We start from the raw sequence: 21,283 nt of genomic DNA on the forward strand, positions 1-21,283 counted from the left end.
AGAAATTTTACCAACTTCTGGCTACTTTTTTGTCAGGAGCTTTGGTGGAGTGGGACTAATAATCCAAAATGGAGGGCAGAGTTTTAGGAAGGGTTATACTAATTAAGGGCACAACTGGGATCTATACATACACCATTAGCCCAGATTGCAGCCAGTCTAGATGGCTCTGGAGAAGGGAAATCCAATACCAATCAGGCTGCTTCTTTTTGGTTGGTGAAGGCTTTTTGTTTTTTTTTTAAGTAGTCTGGTCATGTATGCAAAGCTATCATGAGCTGCAGGCACTCTGGATCTCTGAAAATCTGATCACTTTTATTTAGGTGGCTAAAGATAGATTTTAAGGATTTAGGTGTTCCAGTGCTGAGTGTTGCAATGCCTATTTTTACACAGCTTGAAAATCACTGGAATCCACAAAGCCTCAGTTAGGCACCTGGGTTCCCCTATGCAATACAGGGGGAGAGATAGGCACCTTAGAAAGGGATTTACAAAGAAGCCAGCACTCTAGGCAAGGAGCTTCCTAAGTTAGCCAGTGGGAGATGCTAATGAGAGCAGTGTGTCTTAAGCCCTGCCCGTCACTTAGAGTCTGGGCTGCAAGAAGGCACTTATCTCTGCTTGCAATGCTCAGTGGGGAGCCCCTCTCCTAGAGTCTGGCATTTCTTGTAAGAATGATTTAAGCATCTGACTTATTCCACACAAAATAGCCCAGGGGAGTGGCCCTCCCTTATATAACGTTTAGCCTGGTGATTGGATTACTCATTTAGAACACTAGAGATGCAGGTGTTCTAAGTGAGTAATCTCTGCCTGATAAGAAGAAGCAATTTGAACAGGGCTGTCACACATCTCAGAAGAGTTATCTAACCACTGGACTGCGGGACTCTTTTGATCTCTCTAATTGAAGCCATTGCACTTCGTATTAAACAATTGGACTACAGAGAGAATGACTCTCTAGTTCAATGGGAAGGGCATGATCCTGCTCCTCCTCAAGGAGATGAAGGAATTGAACAGGAGCTCCTACATCTTGTGTGAGCACCCTAACTACTTAGGGTTACCATATTTTGAGTGTCCAAAAAGAGGACACTCCACGGGGCCCCTGCCCCCAGCCCCGCCCATGCCACCGCCCCAACTCCGCCCCCTCCCCTGCTTCCCGCGAACATTTGATTCACGGGAAGCCTGAAGCAGGCAGCAGGTAAGCTGGGGGGGATGGGAGGAGGAGGCGCCGCCCAGTCTGGCCCCCCCAACCGAGTGGCTCCCTCCGGCCCCGGCCCCGGCCCCAGCGTCTCCAGCCTGGCTCGGCTTCTGGGGTGCCGGCCCGGCCCTGGCCCCTGGCCCAGCACCCCCGGCCCGGCCCCGGCCCAGCGCCCCCGGGCCAGCCCCTGGCCGAGCACCCCCGGCCCAGCACCGCCGGCCCCGGCCCGGCCCCCGGCCCAGCACCCCGCGGCGCCGGCCCCTCCCTATTTTCCCAGACATGTTCGGCTTTTTGGGATTTCCCCCCCGGATGGGGATTTGAGGCCCAAAATCTATTTCATTTCAGGTGGGGGGGGTGGGGAGGGAGCAGCATTGAAAGTATCTAAATGGTAGCAATTAAATCATGTGTCTTGTTTCAATAAAAGTGCATATTACCATGGCAAAGTCTGAGGCTATAGAGATGTTTTTGCATAACTCCTGCCATATGTAATATTGTAGTCATGTTTGCCCTCAGAAGACACTGCTGTGCTATTTCCCTTACCTTCTTTCTTAGTGAAGAAGCCTTTAAACTAGTTTCAAAGGGGCCAGGTGACAAAAGCCCACAGGTAAGCATAAAAAGGGGAACTTAACAAAGGGCTAGAAAGTGTGTGGGGAACATGGAAATTTACAATAGTGTCATAGGAGCAACAAGAGGGAAATCAGTGAGGAAATCTGCTCAACACCATACACAAATGCAAGGAGTATAGAGAAAAACAGGAAGAAATAGAAGTATTAATACATAAGTTAAATTATGACAATTGGAGTCTTGGTGGAATAAGTCTCATGAATGGAATGTTGGTATAGAGGGGCAGAGCTTGTTCAGGAAGGATGGGCATGATAAAAAGTGTTGCATTATACATCAAGATTATGTACACTTGTTCTGAGGTCTAGAAGGAGGTGAGAGGCAGGCAAGTTGAAAGTCTGTAGGTAAAGAAAAGGGGTAAAAAAAAAACTGGAGTGATGTCATGTAGGGGTCTGCTATAGACCACCAACTCAGGAAGAGACAAAAGAATAAATGTGAGGCATATCACAAATAACAGAAGTATCAAAAGCACAATATCTGGTAGTAATGGGGGACTTTATCCAGATATCTGTTGAAAAAGTAATATAGCAAAACACAAAATTTCCAAGGTCTTGGAAACTTTTTGTTTCAGAATGTGGAGGAAGTAAGCAGAGGTACAGCCATTCTAGACTTGATTCTGACCAAAAGGGAGGAATTGGCAGCAAATCTAAAGATGGAAGGCAATTTGAGTGACTGTGACCATAAAATGGTAGATTTCATGATTCTAAGAAAAGGAAAGGGTGAGAACAGCAGAATACGTACAGTGGTTTTCAAAAAAGCAGATTTTAACAAACTCAGAGAACTGGTAGATAAGGTCCCATGGGAAGAAAATCTAAGGGAAAAAGGCATTCATGAGATATGGTAGTTTCTCAAGGAGAAAATATTAATGGCACAACTGAAAACTATCCCGATGAGAAGGAAAGATAGGAAGAATAGTAATAGGACATTTATAGATCCATCAGGAGCTCTTTAATTATCTGAAAACCCAAAAGGAATCTTACAAAAAGTGGGAACATGAACAAATTGCTAACACAGGGTACAAAAGAATAGCACATAGGGACAAAATCAGAAAGGCAAAGGCATAAAATGAGCATTGAACATAAAGGGCAATAATAATAGCTTCTTTAGCTTCTTTAAATAGATTAGGAGCAAGAGAAAGGTGAAGGAAAGTGTAGGTCATCTACTTAGTGGAGAAGGAGAGCTAAAAGCTGATGACGTCAAGAAAGATGAGGTGTTTAATGCCTATTTTGCTTCAGTCTTCACTAAGAAGATTAGTGGTGACTGGAACAGGGCAAACATAGTATCTATTTTTAAAAGAGGGAACAAAGAGGACCCAGGGAATTATAGACCAGTCAGCCAAACTTCAATACCTAGAAAGATGCTGGAACAAATAATTAAACAATCAATTTGTAAGCACCTAGAGGATAACAGGGTTGGTTAGAAGAAATAGCCAGCATGGATTTGTCAAAAACAAATAATGACAAATCAACCTAATTTCCTTCTTTGACATGGTTATTGGCCTAGTGTATAGGGGGAACAAATAGACATGCTAGGTCTTGATTTTAGTAAGGCTTTTGACACAGTCCCACATGACATTATCATAAGCAAACTAGTAAAATGTGGTCTAGATAAAATTACTCTAGGGTGGCTGCACAACTGGTTGAAAAACCATATTCAAAGAATAGTTATCAATGGTCCCCTGTCAAACTAAGAGGGCATATCTAGTGGAGTCTTGCAGCGGTCAGTTCTGGGCCCAGAATTATTCAATATTTACATTAATGACTTGGATAATGGAAATTTGTAGACAACATGAAAGTGCGGGGTCTGGTAAGCACTTTAGAGGACAACATTAGCATTCAAAAGGAGAATTGGTCTGAATTCAACAAGATGAAATTCAGTAAAGATAAGTGCGGAGTACTATACTTAGGAAGGAAAAATCAAATGAAAACTATAAAATGGGAAATAACTGGCTAGGAGGTGGTACAGCTGAAGAGGTTCTGGGGGTTATAGCAGATCACAAATTGAATATGAGTCAACAGTATGATACAGTTGCATTTTGGGGTCTATTAGCAGGAGTGTTGCTTGTAAGTCATGGGAGGTACTTATCCTGCTCTACTCAGCACTGCTCTACTCAGTTGGAGTACTTATCCAGTTGTGGGCATCACAATTTAGGAAAAATGTGAACAAATTGGAAGGAGTCCACACGACAGCAACACAAATGATAAACAGTTTAGAAAACCTGACCTATGAGGAAAGGTTAAAAAATATGGCCATGTTTAGTCTTGAGGAAAAAAAAAAACATAGAGGGGAACCTGATAGTCTTCAAATATGTTAATGGCTGTTAAAAAGAGAAGTGGGGGGAGGGAGGGGATGCCAATTGTTCTCCATGTCCACTGAAGGAAAGACAAGAAGTAATGGGCTTAATCTGCAGCAAGGGAAATTTAGGTTAGATATTAGGAAAAACTGTCTGACTATAAGGGTAGTTAAGCTCTGGAATCAGCTGCTAAGTGAGGCGGTGGAATCCCCATCACTGGAGGTTTTTAAGCACAGGTTAGACAAATGTCTGTCAGGATGGTCTACAATACGTTTACTTGGTCCTTCCCTAGCACAGGGGTTGCTCTTGACTCCTCCAGATCCCTTCCAGCCATACATTTCTATGATTCTTTTATTTTGTAGACCAACCCACGGTGCAACAAGACTATTCCGTTTTGTTTTTTTAAAGAGAAACCTTCAGGCTTTATGCAAGATTAATGAAATTCCAGATTCTAGAGAAAAGGTTTAAAAAAATAAAACAAAAACTACCCAACAACTTTGGTGAAGAGATCTGAGTGCATTTTTCATCCCCTTCAATATACCTAGGTCCTTGGTGCTCATGAGGGGATTATCTAGTAACCACCAAGAAAGAGACATTGTTCTGCTTTTGCTCTGCTTAATAAGGATCTATTTAACGAACGCCAATATGAGATTAAGAACTGCTGTAAATGAGGGCCAGAGGGAGGGAGTGAAAAGCGTTGAGCAGAGAATGTGTGGGTATTTGTTTTAATACACTAGAGCCAATTCTCAGCATGGAGCCTGCAAAGGCATTGCTTGTTGAAACACTGCCGAGATAGATACAACACTTCAGACCAAGTCGGCTCCAGGAAAACAAAAACAATTATTTATTTGCCATGAGAGGTTATTGTGCACTTTCATTATTGAAATCTGAACAGTAAAAATAGAGTACAAGTAGTGATAAGAAAACTCACTATGTGTTATCAATTATAGGAGGCACAAACTTATGGTTGATACCTATGCCCTAAAATCAACAAAGAATGATTTTTTTTCTAATCTGTGGTTCCTCCCCAAAACACACACAAAACACTACCTTCTTTTTTCCTTCTGTAGATTGTGGTACCTACATTTTTTTTTTCAGTTCAGTATGTGTCATTTTGTGCAGAACCTGAGCAGGACCAGATTTAGGCATAGACTCTGTGCATAAGTCCCCAGCTCCTGGAGTCATGTGATTACATCCATCTTGGCTTTCAAGGGACAGTGGAATAATAACCATTAAAATAAATTTCTAGCCCTCATGGTTTCAAAGAAAATATGAAAAAAACTTTAAAGCATAACTCACATGTAACCAATGCAGAATACATCTTCCTGAGTCTGCAGGCAGCCTGATACAAATGGGTCTGAAAAATATATATCCTTCTCTGTACATCTCCAAGACACACTGCTCTGGGAGACTAATGCCATCCCAACAGAGAACGGTGCATAGCTATTGAAGAAGAGTGAGATGGACCTGGATCATTCACCCAAGCAGATACATCCCAGCAACTGAGGTAAGTAGTGTGGACTCTCCATGCTCCTTAAGAGAGGAGGGGCCCCTCGTGCTACTTCCAAGGAAAGAAGGCATCTCTCCATCACAATGCCTGACTATCTGGGCAAGTAGGATATCCCCTGATACTGCTACTCTAAGTGGGGGATGGGGTCATCAGGGCAGAGCCAGGGAGGGCCTTCATATTGTTGTGTCTAGGGCCCCAGTTTGCTTTAATCTGGCCCTGAATTTATGCCCGTACAGTGTAACATAAAAGATACTGTTTACTTTAAAAACGGACAAGCATTATAGATACATATGCACTATATAACATACAGCTTTGAGAATAGTGGTTGATTTTTTTTCTCCATTACATGTGAAATGTTATTGTTTGCAATTCATACGTTAATTTTCATTAAGCCTACGAGTAAAACATTATAGGATGAATTCTCAAAAGTGGATTAATTGTTCAATTTTGCTGGTGTGAATAATTTGTGCACGCAATCAGCATTGCACATAAACGTCAGCAACTCAGTTTGCACCAATAAGCTTTATACATGCAAATCATTACAGATAAAGTTTGGAGGCCAGCTCGGAAGCCCATTTTACCATATATAATTTAAATTGTCCGTTTCTCTTTATGAGCCAAAGCATGTCAACTTCTCCAGAGTACGGCATGACCAAAATACAACAGAAAATGCACAATTTTATCTCCCAGTGATTTCTCTGATTTCTTTGCAAAGTCCTTTTACTGAGACTTTGTATGAGGCAGTGGAATTTTACCCTAAGCTGTTAGAAATCTAAAATTTTAAGGGAGGTTTGAATTTTTAAAGGTACATTCACGTAATAGATGTGCCCCAGCTTACTTTTCATACTTTGGAGGCATTTCCTTTTTACTTTGTACTTTGGAGGTATTTCCTTTTTAGTGTCTCCATGTATACTTATTATGTTTGCAAACAGTAATCTGTGTATCATGCCTGTATTTATCTGCAGACACAGAACATGCAGAATTAACAATAAAGAAAACTATGACAGATTGAGAAGGATAAACAGTATTTGACAATTCAATGGCAAAAGTCAATGGACCTCAGTTTATATGCCAGACACCACATACGTTTACACTGGAGCTGAAGTAAAAAAAAGCATATGGACACACGGCAGATAAATTAGGCCTGCCAACATCTACAAAGACAGCAAATTAGAGGGGATTTTTCCACACAGCCAAATGCCAGTCTTTCAGTGCAATCCCGTCTGAATTGAAACCGATCACACAGAAATCCATGATGTGATTAAAAACAAATATATTTAAATATGATACTTCATAGAAAACAGAGCCCTCAGACAAAAAAAGTCCTCATTAACAATACCCTAATGAATGGATAATTGAATCTACTTCAGCACAGAGAGCCTGCTATCTCTCTCCCTTTTTTTTCCCCATGATCAGCTGGAGCAGAATAATACCTGGCTGAATGTACAGCCTTCCTTTTCTAGGCAAGGAAAAATGTATACTACCTGACAGAACACCAGCTTCCCTAATACCAACCTTCAATTTAATTATAAAAGGAGAAGGGATGCTGAAAAGACTGATGTGTCAGTAACCATCAAGATCATTAAATCCAATCCCTAAGAACAAAATGTTGAGTCATTTTCAGAAGCCCATAAATGGAATGGCTCCCGGGCTCTATCAAACTCATTTTGAATAAGTGCCAAGTCAAGCTCTGCTTATCAAGTACAGCAATCTGCTTGCATCAAAATTAAAGATGCAGAAAAGTGTTTGCGCCTCTGGTGAAGAAAAAGGCTGCAGTGCTGTAGCTTGTGAGATGACAGTCATTATGCAGGTAGTCTCAATCTTCATACCAGGCTTGAATGAACTCATTAGGTTGTGCAGCTCCCAAGTGCACAGCCTTTTGATTTCTAGATCCACTGACAAATCCACATAGACCCTCCAAAATCCAAATGAAGAAAATAAAGTACTTTAAAATGGTGTTACTCCTGATTTATATGAGAAAACTTCTCACACCATGGTAAGAACTTATACAAAGAGCAGCCAAAGGAAACCATTTGCAATGCACAATGAGTTTCACTGACAAAACTCTGGAACTATGCTACATATTCTTGAGCACAATCTACTGGCACCTTATCTGTTAACTATTTACACACACACTCATCCTCCTCATTTACAGAGAATTGTAGAAGCATCAGACCTACATCATCTAGTAAAATGTTAAGAATTGTGTTTTTGTTAAAAAAAAATAGACTATGGCAGTAAATGTTCTAAATGTTGTGCTCAAATGTTGGCACAAATAATAATATTTGTATCTTTGTGGGTAATGCAAAATGAGGATACTAATCCATATATACTAATCTCGTAAAAATGAAGGGAAAGTCGATACATTTTTGTCACCAATAAGATCTGTAAATGGTGTGTGTTCATCTGTAAATGGCATGTGATAATATACTGATCCAGCATCTCTAGACAACTGGCACCTACAACTAAGAAAATTACAGTTTCTACAATCTTATAAATAGCAGTAGAATTCTGTGTAATCACCCTTATTAACTGCTAAAATGTGGCTAGAAGATTGAATTACATAGCAATTCTTAACAAATCTCAAAATGTGAGATAGCATGGGGTATTCTCGCTAAAACAATAGCTATGACATTATGAAATTGTATATAATTTGACAAATATTCCATTTTTGATCTTTATGACAAATATTAACATTCTGAAGCTAGCTTCACCAAAAATCTCACCGTCTATAACTTTTTAAACAACTTTCTTACTGAACACACAATATCGACACAACAATAATCTAAGAAGCTACCTTTACAAGTATTGAAGGATTTATCTAAGACATGATATACTATCAGTTCTAGAACTTATAGAGTATGTCTAAAGAGATTTCTGGCTCATGCTCAAAATGAAAACATTGTAATATGCAAATCATTTATTTTCTTAAAAAAGAAATGAAGATGTGATTAGAACTACATGCTTAATTCATACATGAAACACTTGATGTTTTCAATCCTGCCTACAACTCTACTTGCCTTTCCTTCTACACCCCCATCCATCCCCTGTCCTTTTTTCATCGTACTCCTGAAGCCCAGGAAAGCCTAATCAATATTTGGCAGGTCCTCTCCCTCCTCTCCTTCATATCACTTTTTCCTTTTGTAAAACCCACTAATTCTATGAAACATACTAGCAATAACATCCCCACAGTATTTTCTGGTTGTTCACAGTACATCTAGGCTGTAAACACTTTGGTGTAAGGATTTTGTTTTGCATTGTTTTCTTTAGCATATTATACTTATTTTAAGTGCCATGTAAAATTACAGTGGTAGATATCTACATATGTAATTCATCCAAAAATAGTAAATTATCCAGTTATTTCTGTTTAGAAGCTGTTTTTCAGCAGTGGTTTGTCTTGCAGCAGTGGTAGCATTATTCATTTTATCAAGTGACAGCACTCTTGTGTTTCTGGCACAGTGAGGAGTCACTAGATGTCACAAAAAAGAACCCAGGATCCAGTCAATGTAAGGAGAGGGGAGAACCCACTCCAAATAGCAAACACCAAGGAGGAGGCTTGATACACCCCTCTGGGAAGGGGCTACATCAATATAATAGATTCACAGCATTTAAGCCAGGGCTGTTAGATCATTTAATCTGACCTTTGTGTATCACAGGTCATTAAATTTCACCAATTTACCCCTATATTGAGCCCAATAACTTGTGCTGAAGAAGGTTTTTTGAATAAAGCATATCTTCCAGTAAGGCACCAATCTTGGTTTGAAGACATCAAGAACATAAGAGGAAAAGAAAAGAAGATGGGCTGTACTAGGTCAGACCAATGGTCCATCTAGCCAAGTATCCTGTCTTCCAACAGTGGCCAGTCCCAGATGCTTCAGAGAGAATAAACAGACCAGGGGGCTCATCCAGTGATCCATCCCCTGTCACCCAGTCCCAGCATCTGGTAGACAAAGGTTTAGGGACACCAAGAGCATGGGGTTGAATCCCTGACCATCTTGGCTAATAGATCCATTCATGTTGGAGACAGCCATCAATGGCTAATTCTTTTTGGAACCAGGTTATAATTTTTTGTCTTCACAACGTCCCCTGGCAATGAGTTCCACAAGTTGACTACGCATTATGTGAAGAAACTAGTGTGAAGAGATGGAGAATCCACCAGTGTCTTTAATAGTTTGTTCCAATGGTTAATTACATCTCTGTTAAAAATGGGTGCCATATTTTTAATACAAATTTATATGATTTCAGCTTCCAACTTTGACAAGGTCCTTCACCAAAGGCTCTTACACAGAGTAAGCTGCCACAGGATAAGAGGGAAGGTGCTCTCATGGATTGGTAATTGGTTAAAAGATAGGAAACAAAGGGTAGGTATAACTGGTCAGATTTCAGAATAGTGGTGTCCCCCAGGGGTCTGTTCTGGGACCAGTCCTATTCAACATATTCATAAATGATTTGGAAAAAGGGGTAAACAGTGAGGTGGCAAAATTTGCAGATGATACAAAATTACTAAAGATAGTTAAGACCCAGGCAGACTGCAAAGAGCTACAAAAGGATCTCTCAAAACTGGGTGACGGGGCAACAAAATGGGAGATGACATTTAATGTTGATAAATGCAAAGGAATGCACATTGGAAAGCATAATCCCAACTATTCATATAAAATGATGGGGTCTAAATTAACTGTTAACACTCAAGAAAGAGATCTTGGAGTCATTGTGGATAGTTCTCTGAAAACATCCACTCAACGTGCAGTGGCACTCGAAAAACCAAAAAGAATGCTAGAAATAATTAAGAAAGGGATAGATAATAGGACAGAAAATATCATGTTGCCTCTATATAAGTCCATGGTATGCCCACGTCTTGAATACTGTGTGCAGATGTGGTTGCCTCATCTCAAAAAATATATATATTGGAATTGGAAAAGGTCCAGAAAAGGGCAATAAAAATGATTAGGGGTATGGAACGGCTTCCGTATGAGGAGAGATTAATAAGATTAGGACTTTCCATCTTGGAAAAGAGACGGCTAAGGGGAGATATGATTGAGGTCTACAAAATCATCACTGGTGTAGAGAAAGTAGATCAGGAAGTGTTGTTTACTACTTCTCAAAACAAAAGAACTAGGGATCACCAAATGAAATTAATTCGCAGCAGGTTTAAAACAAATAAAAGCCAAACAGATTGAGCTCTTTAAAGATCTTCAATCTAAGGCTATTTCTCCCATCCCTCACATTATTTTTGTGGCTTTTTTTCTGCACTCTCTCCTATTTTTCAACATACCTTTTAAAATGTGAACACCAGAAGCAGAGACAGTATTCCAGTACCAGTCTCACAAATGTCATATACAGAGGTAAAAATCACCTGCCTATTTCTATTCACTACATCCCTGTTTATACATCCAAGGAGTACACTAGCCGTTTTTTTTTCTAAAGCATTGCACTGGGAATTTATATTGAATTGCTTATCCACAGGCCCTTCGATTTTACTTTTTATTTTGATTAAAATTTCCTGGAATTTATCAGTTTTACAATTTAAAAAAAAATGTGAAAAAATAGAGAAAAATAAAAGTATTGAAAGTAAAAGCAGTTTAATGTGTGGTTTACTTCGTGGACTGCACATTACTAGTATGTACACATATGCATGTACACATGTGGGTGTGTATCTTCCTCTACATTGCTCTACTTAAACAGATATTTACATATAGTCTAATTTATTATTACCACAAGAAACATATTTGATTTACTCAACAATAAGTATTTGCATGTACATGAGTGGTCCAAAATTCCTGTGAAAAACCCCCAAATAATAGCTTTTGGAAAACACTGGGATTTTTTTAGTAAAACAAAATTAAACTGAAAACCACAAAGGCTGAAAAGAAAAGACCTTACTTATTCACAATGACCTCTAAATGCTACTACATAATCTGTAGTGAAATCCTGGCCCCTGAATTGTGAATTCAATGGCAACTTAGCCATTAACCTCAATGGGACTGTACAGGAGTCAAATGGTTAAGGAGTAAAGTGATTAACACCCTGATCCTACAAAGAGTTATGCACATGCTTAACTTCATCCACTGCAAAAAGTGAATGGGACTATGCACTGCATAAAGTTAAACACATCAGTAAATATATATTGCAGGATCAGTAAACCACTTCATTTTCAGTTTAAACCAATTTTTACCTAAAAAATCCTGGGTTTTCAAAAAGTATTTTTTTTTCTGATTTTCACCCTACTTTTGTATTCTTCACATATATAACAAATAATTTGTTTTATTAGGAAAATACAATACATTGCATGAGATATGTGTATTATGATATGTATATGCAATGCTGCCTGTTGAAGTAAGGCTGTGTATTAGTCTAGAAGATACACACAATAAACAAACAGGTACGTATGCAGGCTCTGAAGTGCGTGTACATCTGCACATACTGATAAATCTTACGCCCATCATGTACACATGTCAAGCTATCAGCAGATAACAGGTTAAAGATCTGAAACACTAAAATGGGAAGAAAATTAAAATCTATCAGAATACGTTTCAGAACACAAGGAAGAAAAGGATGACGTTGAGTGTATGTGCTCCAAACGTTATGGCCCCGTTATTAAATGTAAATATTTATAGGCTAATAGTTCTAAATCTACAACAGTAAACTGTTTATTCACATGAAAAGTTTTACCTGGGGATTAGAGAGATATTGTTTTTTTAATCTTAGCAGTGTCATTGTGTTCTGAGTTCTGTTTTAGTACTGCAGCAAACCACATTGAATTCCATTCATCAAAGCATTAATCTCCTGAATACATTTTTCCTCTGTCCTTCTGTCCACCAAAATAAACCCTGATATTTATCCAGAAAAAATTATCAATAGTTCTTTGCACTGATTTTTTACCTCCTTTTGTTGTTGTAGTAATAAATACCAATAACTTCCCAGGAAAAAATAAATAAAATAAACACCGAAAACAAAGGGCCCTAAGGATCAGGAATTTAGGATGGATCAGGATACCTTCATCACTAGCCATTTAAAATTATGCCTTGAATGGAATATGAATTCCAGTGAATAATATTGAGTTCCAGTATTAAAAGATTTTCTAAAGCTAGTCAAAAATTTCTAATAAAATATTTTCCATATGAAAATGTGGTTTAGTGAAAATCAAAATTTCCTGTAAAGAAAATGTCAATTTCAATTATATGTTTTGATTATATGATTAGGAAAATCAAAATGAAAAAGTTATTGAAATTGTCATTTTGAAATGACATGTGAGAACAAACATTTTAACTTTCTTTTTTTAAAAAAGCTACAACACTTTTTGACCATTTCCAGTTGAAAAAAGTAAAACCAACCAATCACTAACAAAAAAAGTGAAAAAAATGTTTTATTCACTTGTTTTCTCACTTTTTATATGTTTTCCAACTTTTCCTAGTAGAAAAAAAGGGGGATTTAAAAAAAAAAAAAGAAGGAAGAAAACAGAGGGGAAATTCTGCAAATCCCCAGTCCACAATGGACAACTGTAAATTAAGCACACGATAAAGGCTCATTTGAATCTCATTCAAATCTCATTTGAATAAGAGTTCATGTACAGCAAATGCTTTTATTGTGCCCCATGTTATAACCAAATAAATGACCAACAAAATCATTTTTAGCTTTGACACATCGGTAAATAAAAAGATGTGTCATGCTGGAATCTAGATTGCCACATCTACTATACCCTCATATGCCATATGAAAAAATAACATGAAGTCACAAGCCATCAGAGAAACTAATGAATAGTTTGAAAGGTCACTACTACTCTATTGAATAAGCTGATATACAGTGAGGCCTGATGGGGTGACAGTTTAAGGGCACCAGGAATTTTAGTGGGGATAGCCCCACCAATTGAATAGTGTTGATTTTGTTACAGCTGCATTTAAAAACAAACAGGGGTTCTCAACCAATGAACTAAACTTAAGGGGGGAGAGGAGGAGGGAGATTTAATCAGAGGTCACAACCATCCTCATTTTTCTCCTTTTCTTAGACTTTCAATACAAAAAATCAAAACAATTATGTTCCTATTACTTATGGTTGCAGAGAGAACCTCAGAAACATGAAGCAAACAACCAATAGAGTGATGTATTAGGCGTGCTAGTGATAATGTAAGATTCAGGCCTATATTTTCACCTGAGATAGAATTTTAGGTCTTTTTGTCTGTTTGATTCTTGATACACATATTCTTACTAATATGTGTGAACAACGGACAAAGACACTGTGTATGTTGCTTCTGCCTAGCCAGGTGGGTTTGTTAGTATAATGGGAACAGATAAGAATAGTTAAAGTGTTACTGGGCATGGTGAGAGTATAATATACGAACACACACTTTAACTCCTATCTCAAGGCAAGGTCAAGCAACCTGTTGGGAGGGGCAAGGGGTGATTGGGTGGAAGGTATAAAACACTAAAAGCCCAAATAAATGCCTGTCCCTGACCGTAGTACAACATCACTACTTACCCCTCCCATGGGATACAAAAGAGGTGGCACAAAGACTCCAGAGTCACGCACCCGCCCCAAATGGAACATGACCACAAATTGTAAGGGGTGGGACCAAGGGCGTGCATTTCAGGTATAATTATGCCTGCTAAGGAAGGGAGAGAACAGGACACTGGGAAACCAGTCTCTGCAGTGTCAGAGTTATGGACATGGTTGCTGAAAACTAACCCCAATAAACATCACATTGCCTGCACCTTGGACTTCTGGTCTTCTGCCTTCTGTCTGTGTGACAAGAACCAGGGGAGAAGGTTAAGGGAAAGCCCTCTAACATGATGCCTGCCTGAGTTTTCAGAGAGAGTGAAACAATAACTCTAAGAGGTATCAAATTATGTTATCCATGTTAATAAAGCCATGTCGAATATATGATTTGTTATTTTTCCAATATGCTGTGGAATTTAGTATTCCTCGCCAAATAATGTGTCATTTTGCTGCAGCCAGGTATCAAACTGTTTTATCTCCCGGCCCTGCTGGGACTTGCCTCTCCGGCTTTCTTCCATGAAGAGCCATGACCACTCTGCTCATCATATTGCTAAATGGGCAGGGGGAGGTGGAGGGAGACTATTGGGGCAATTTCACTATGGGAAAGATGCTCCTGTTATGCAAAAGACTGAGACTTTTTAAAAATAATGATAAATTCCCCCAAACAGATAGGTGCTTTTTTGAAACTGAAAATGTAGTCCCTGGCCCTGGTCAGATGACCTGGTCACGGCTCCAAAACCAAACACACTAGTCACACAAGAGGGGACAATTCTATTTACCACTAAGTTAAGCAACATCTCATTGTAGGATCAATGATGCAAAATAAGCTTAATGTCACAAGTTGAATCACTGACTATTTTATGGATAAAATTCTTAGCATCAGTGTCAACATTATTGTGGATGTTCTCCTCTCCCTGAACAAAATTGCTTTGTAAAAACTCCCTAAGAACTCCCTTATACTCCAAAGATGAACCACTGCTAATTTATCTGCAGTACACACTGCATGTTCTCTGTTTGCATTGTGAAAGGGCTCCATTAGAGACAGTCTACTGCATAAGTAAGAAATATTTTCTCTGCTCCACACATTTTTGTCCTTACTTTTACATTCTCTGTCTTTAATTAAATATGTCATAGACTTATGAACCCAACAAAGTGGGAATATTAAAATAAAACAAAATAGTGAGTTTGTTTGCCCTGTGGATTTTCCCTGAGCTTACCTCAGTCTATTAAAAATTCAACAGCATTGTTATTTGTCTTTTGCCATATGGCCTTTCTCACCATTTCAGCAGGGGGAATCTCTCTCCAGATTTTCAAGACTGTGTAATGTGCACTCTTTGAACTGCTGCAAAAATGAGGTTGACTTCCTGTTTTAAGTACCAAAACTCAATAAATGCTTCAAAGTGTGTCAAAATAAGAGGCTGGAGTGGTTCTAAATTAAGAAAGTCAAAAGTGGGGAAATTCCCACAAAACACCAGACATTTGGAGTGGGGGCAGGGTTCAATCTTAGAGTAGGAGAGACTTGCACAGAAAGGTGAAAAGTAGGGCTTCTAGTTGAAGAAGGAAGCAAGAATAGGTGTTTCTCAGTCAAAGATGGGGAGGGATTTACTGGAATAATTTTGTAATCTGCATATTAGAGATCCAGGTTCCAAAACAGGATTCTGACTGAACAGTATAATATGTGTGCCAAGTAGTACCAATAGCCAAGTAGTACCAATAACTACCCTACTCAAATATATTTCACTACTTAATTTGCTCACTTCATTCTTAATTCATTTTATTGTACTTAGAAGTAGGTATTGGGTCAGGGTCTTAGGACAGTGCATAACTGCAATACCTAGGCTAGAATACTACAATATTTATGCACGTTGGGAAGAATTATGCAATGACATTGTGCTCTTGACATTCTTGCTGTTGTCCAAATCAAAAGATCTTGTTTTAACATTGGTTTGCATTTATTTTACTTTCAAGTATCTTCTTTTCAATCTACATGGAGAGTTAGATGAAGTCTGAGTCTGCCTGGAGGGAAAACAGTTTGTACTTTACTATTATTACTATCTATTTCTTGCTTGGGTGTTTGGGACCAGTTTGAAGAAAGCCTTTTTTTGACATCTAGTGTATTAGGATGGGGGTTGGAGAAATATTCTCCACATCTGTAACTGCCTTAAAGTGGAATGATCCAGTATTTTGTTTGTCTTTTGCTTGACGCTCTGGCCTATTTTTTCTGTTATCCGTGGCTACTGTATTCTTCTGACCTATTTTCCTGTGCAAAGTTAAGAATTATATTTAAATCACTCTAGATATGAACTGGCCTGTAACTGACTCCACACATGAATTTGTTTCTGTTTGTCATCAGGATCGGGAGGCAGAAGAGATCATCATTGAGGTTATACATTTGTAACGGAAATGGGAATATGTCCTTTTGTAGGGTCTTTCGTAGTTAGAATATCTTCTGGCAGTTTGAAAGCACACTAATTTACTCTTTGCAAATATCTAACAAGATAAAACTAGTTGCTGCAATAAACATGGTTTAATGCTGCTGTTTGAATAGCTCAGAAAATGCTACCTGCTGCCCGATATACAATGCTACTCCATATATGTGATTCCAGTAATGTATCATTGCCCAAAAGGGAATGAGTTAAAAAAATACAGCTATCACTAGGGAAACGTCTTCATTTTAAATTGCTTTGATTGTATAACACATTCCTAGTATATCTCAAACTGAACTAGATTACAGATAAATGTCATTTTTTGCTGAGTCAGCCCCAGTCTCACTAGCGATCTACTTGGATAAGTTAATTTCTTGCTCTATTTGATTTTACTCTGCTTTGGCAAATGAAACAATGAAAAGATCTCATCTATCTCCCTTAATCCTTTCTTTATGAAATATGTGTATTTTGAGACTTTGATATATCTAATATCGATATGACCTTACATCTCAGGTATGTTCAGATATGTAATGAACTTTAAACCAGGAGGAAAATGACATTTTTAATACTCTACTGTTGGCAGATGACTTCAAGAATGAAGTGTGCAAAAGCAAGAGCAACTAGTCTGATCTGATCTTCATCTGCACACAGAAACTGCTTCTCCCTCCAGAAATTGAATGCTTCAGGTAAATGTTTCCCCAACTTCTAAAATGCAATTTACCTTCCCCAAGGTGCAGAGGACCAGAAATTATAGTATCCCGATGATTTACTCTCACTGTTTTATAGAAATCATTATAATTCTCCCAAAGCCAGACATTTCAGCCAGTCTGTGTAACAGCACCATTTGATTAGGAACAATCCTGCTGACTTGGGATGTTACAGATTCACTAGACTTCTAGACTGCCCTCTAACCTGTCCCCACCCCAGCCTTGTTTATATGCTATTCTGACCTTACTTCAGCCCTGTTCCTGACATGCCCCAGCCCTGCACCATCCTCCTGTCCCCCAGATCCTTGACTCCAAACTGGCTTTGACTTTTAGCCTGCACCAAGACTCTGACTACCATCATGATTTGGCTTGTCTAAAAACTTTGACCCCAGTTCTGACCCACGGCCTGTCCCCAGACCCCACTTTCAACACTGCCCTCTGCCCAGTCCAGATTTTATATCCAGCTTTGACCCTTGGTATCTGTTTTTGACCACTACTCCAACCACCAGACATGACTACCCTGAATCCAGATCCTGACCCTTATCATAGGGATAATGAACTTAATCCCTTTTAATTGCCCAAATTTAACTCCCAGCACCTTTCATAACAAGCTATATCACTGAAATTAACTTATTACATAACCACAGGTTGAATCAGAACCACTTCTTAAAGTAAATCCAGTACAAACCTCAGGAGATCAGATATCCTTATACCCAAATGGTGAATTACCTTGTGGTTCTCATGATTATCACCCACTCACCCACCTAATGAAAGAACTCCCTACCTACAAATTGTCTACCTAGAATAAATATGTCCTCTTCTGGAGGAACTTCTCTTAATGAAATAAGCCTCCTCTTCTATCATGAAGTATGTGTCTGCATTAACAGAAATCATCCTTCCTTGGCCATATTTTTTTCCTTTTTCTATAACAGGGGCTTCCTGGACTGGATAAAAAGAAGAAGCCAGTTCTTAGATAAGTAGGTTCCCCTAAGTCATCTAGGACAGTAAATACATCCACCAATTTATCTCTAACTTCCTATTTACTTTAGCACATACAGTAGTGCTGTTAGTTTTCCCTTTTGTCTAACAAGTTTTTTATTTTCAGATACCCAACTCAATGTCTACAATTCACACCAAATTCTTTTTAAATAATTCTCACTTTGTTTCACTACTTCTGGCAACTTAGTTTTAGCTTGTGTGGGGCAGTAGGGTGGGAAGGGCTGTTGGCAGGGGGAAGAAGATTACTCTGATAATTTATGCCTGAAGAGAAGAGTACCACATATCAATCTGAAAAATCGTGGGGATTGTTTTTTCCACATTCTGATTCCTTTTTGACAACTCTGTTTCCATCAAAGTTTGGCTTCTTTTTGTTTCTTTACCGAGAACATTTTTACCATCTTCCTTTAAAAAGACTGATAAGATCAAAAGGGTCAAATTCCAATGAAAAATGGGTCAACATTCAATTCCATTTTCTGAGGGGAGCTAAGATCACCATCATAAGTTTCTCTTTTATGTACACATCTTATTTGCCTTCTTTCACTCTCCTCTATCTGCCCCTTAATGTCAAAAGGATGATGTTCTCCTATCTCTCTCATTAATCATCTTTGACATTCAGTTAAGAGCCTTATCCATGGCAATCTTTTTGTAGTGTTCTCTAGTTTGTCTTCACCTCCCCAAAGAAAAGGGAAACGTTGTCTTTAACACTGTGATCCGAAGATATAGTGTGGTACACTCTTTTGATCCCTAAATGTGTTTTCTCTGAAGGTCTTCATTATATTTCATCTTGCCAACCCACACTGTCCAAGTGTGACCAGATTACAACAAAGCAATCTTTAGAATGATGGACAGAAGAAGTGTTCACCTTGCAGTGGCATGAAAATGGCTGATATTGTGATGATGATGATGGTCATCCTCTCTTCAGATTAATTTCAAACAATTCCATTACACTTCAAATTGCTCTTGCACATAACATTCTTTTTTTTCCCTATCAATCAAGTAAATTGGGTAAACTAGTTGAAAGAAGAAACTTTTTTGCACACCACGTGCATGGCTGTTTAAAAAAGGTCTCAAGATAGAAGAGAGTGTCCCCATAAGATACCACTGAGCAAACTTCAGATATAACATAGGTTACTTAATTCTTCTAAAATTCTGAATAGCTCTGCTTAGTTTAAAGTGCTCTCTAATCACTGGTGGGGTTACCTCTCTATGAGCAGGTTACTCTGCCTGTGAAATGTCTTTAAATTCTGCCCTGGAATATGTTTTCTTAGATTAAGGAATAATGTATAATTGTATGAACAAAAAGAGGTGTCCACATGTTTTTTTTTTCCCCCTTGTGTCCAGAATTACAGTGGAAATAATCAAGGGATTCCAGAGAGAGGGGAAAAAAATCTGGTAATACTCTGTGAAATTCAACAGCAAAAGCTAGTTTTTTGTTAATTGATATAGTATGTTTTCTTAACATTGCTGATTACAGTTATGCAAATATTGCATTTTGTAAATATTCATTTGATTTTCTTTACCAACTCATCTTGATTAGGTTTGCAGACCTTTGTGTTCCCATGCTATGATATTCTAGTAAACAAGTTTGCTAGTAGGAATATTTGCTGAAGCAACAACATTTCACTGAATTTTGCAGAATATTGATGGAAAACAAAACTTTATATTCTTATTGGCAAGTACTCATACCAAAAATAGGCTTCTAAGAGCTATACTTACCTAACCAGGGAAATGGATCATAGCATGTGATCGAAACACAGGTTCTCAAAACAGCTTGAATTTCTATTTTTGACTGTCAAAGAAGGGAAGTAATTCTCACAGCAAAAAAGTTCAGTCACAGATATGTTCAGATAAAATATTTTTCAAATAATGTTGGTCAAACAAATTTCTGAAAATTATGATCTGTTTTCTGAGAACAGAAAAAAAGGCCAAATTTAGCAAAGTGTGTGTTTTCAATAATTTGACCAGCTCTACTGAACCACTAGTCTTTCATCAATTGTCAGAAAAAAAGACTGATGAGTGAAGATATGGGACATATCTACAATACTGGATGAGGACTAGAATAAAGTCAAAACACAATATTTTAAAAACAAGAAATATTGGATAACGAGACAGTGCTCAAAATTTGAGAATGTTCTCTCCTGCTTAAAACCATTGCCCCATTGCATTTTCCTCCCTACCTAATGAGATTTGAGTTGCAACGCATAGCTTAGTTTGAAGATCTTTATAAATGAAGCATGGGGGGATAGGTCTGAGCTTTGAGAAAGCCTTAGTTTTGTTTAGTCCTCTCATTAGATAGGAGGTAACATTTTTGAAACCATCTGACTCCTATTTTCAAAATAGACTCAAAAGAGTTTAAATGAAAATCAGTGGAATTTAGGCTCCTAACTGCCTAAGTCACTATTCAAAATGGGTCTGGAGTGCTTATTTTACCCATTGTCTACATATATTGTTTTTGACATGTATTTAACAAGGCTCTAATGTGTTTTTAAGTTTCTTGTTGAAGGAAAGAATATCTTTCTTTGGATTACTATTGTTTTTTAGTCTGGTCATCTCCGAAAAACACAGATGAGATTATTAAAGCTTTATGTGGCGGTTAAAAGACTTTGGGAAAGTTTAAAAATATCTATTTTTTCTAAAGCATTATTTTACCTCTTATATATCACTACTCACAGGCACCAGCACTCCTTGTGAATCAAATAACCAACATTTATAACATTTTGCTTTGTAACAGTTTTTATCCAGCTTCTTTTGTATTTCAAGAGTGGGATTTTCCCATATGTGTGTGTGTGTGCCGACATCAATTATTGGCAACCATCAATCCAGTGTTGCATTTTGACATATTCCGTTCACATTGGTTATATAAACACATTGCTTGGATGAAGTAAAATGCAATTAAATAAATTGCACAATGTGCATAACTAAGTGAAAAGTAGAGCTGTTTGAAGAGTCTTTGGTGATTGAATTTGTCAGCAAATGTCTCTGTTTTCTTGAATCATTTATTCACTAAATATGTTTTCAGCATTATTTGAAGATCTAGTGTTAACCTGTTGGAGG

General features: G+C 38.2%; 1 protein-coding gene across 1 annotated transcript in view; it reads right to left on the reverse strand.

Annotated features, from left to right (window-relative positions):
- Nucleotides 1-21,283, reverse strand: part of IL1RAPL1 (interleukin 1 receptor accessory protein like 1) — a 1,127,404-nt gene that overhangs the window by 629,342 nt on the left and 476,779 nt on the right. The gene's annotated exons all lie outside the window — the stretch shown is intronic.

The sequence above is a fragment of the Trachemys scripta genome, chromosome 1, assembly GCF_013100865.1.
Source record: "Trachemys scripta elegans isolate TJP31775 chromosome 1, CAS_Tse_1.0, whole genome shotgun sequence".
Taxonomy (NCBI): Eukaryota; Metazoa; Chordata; order Testudines; family Emydidae; genus Trachemys; species Trachemys scripta.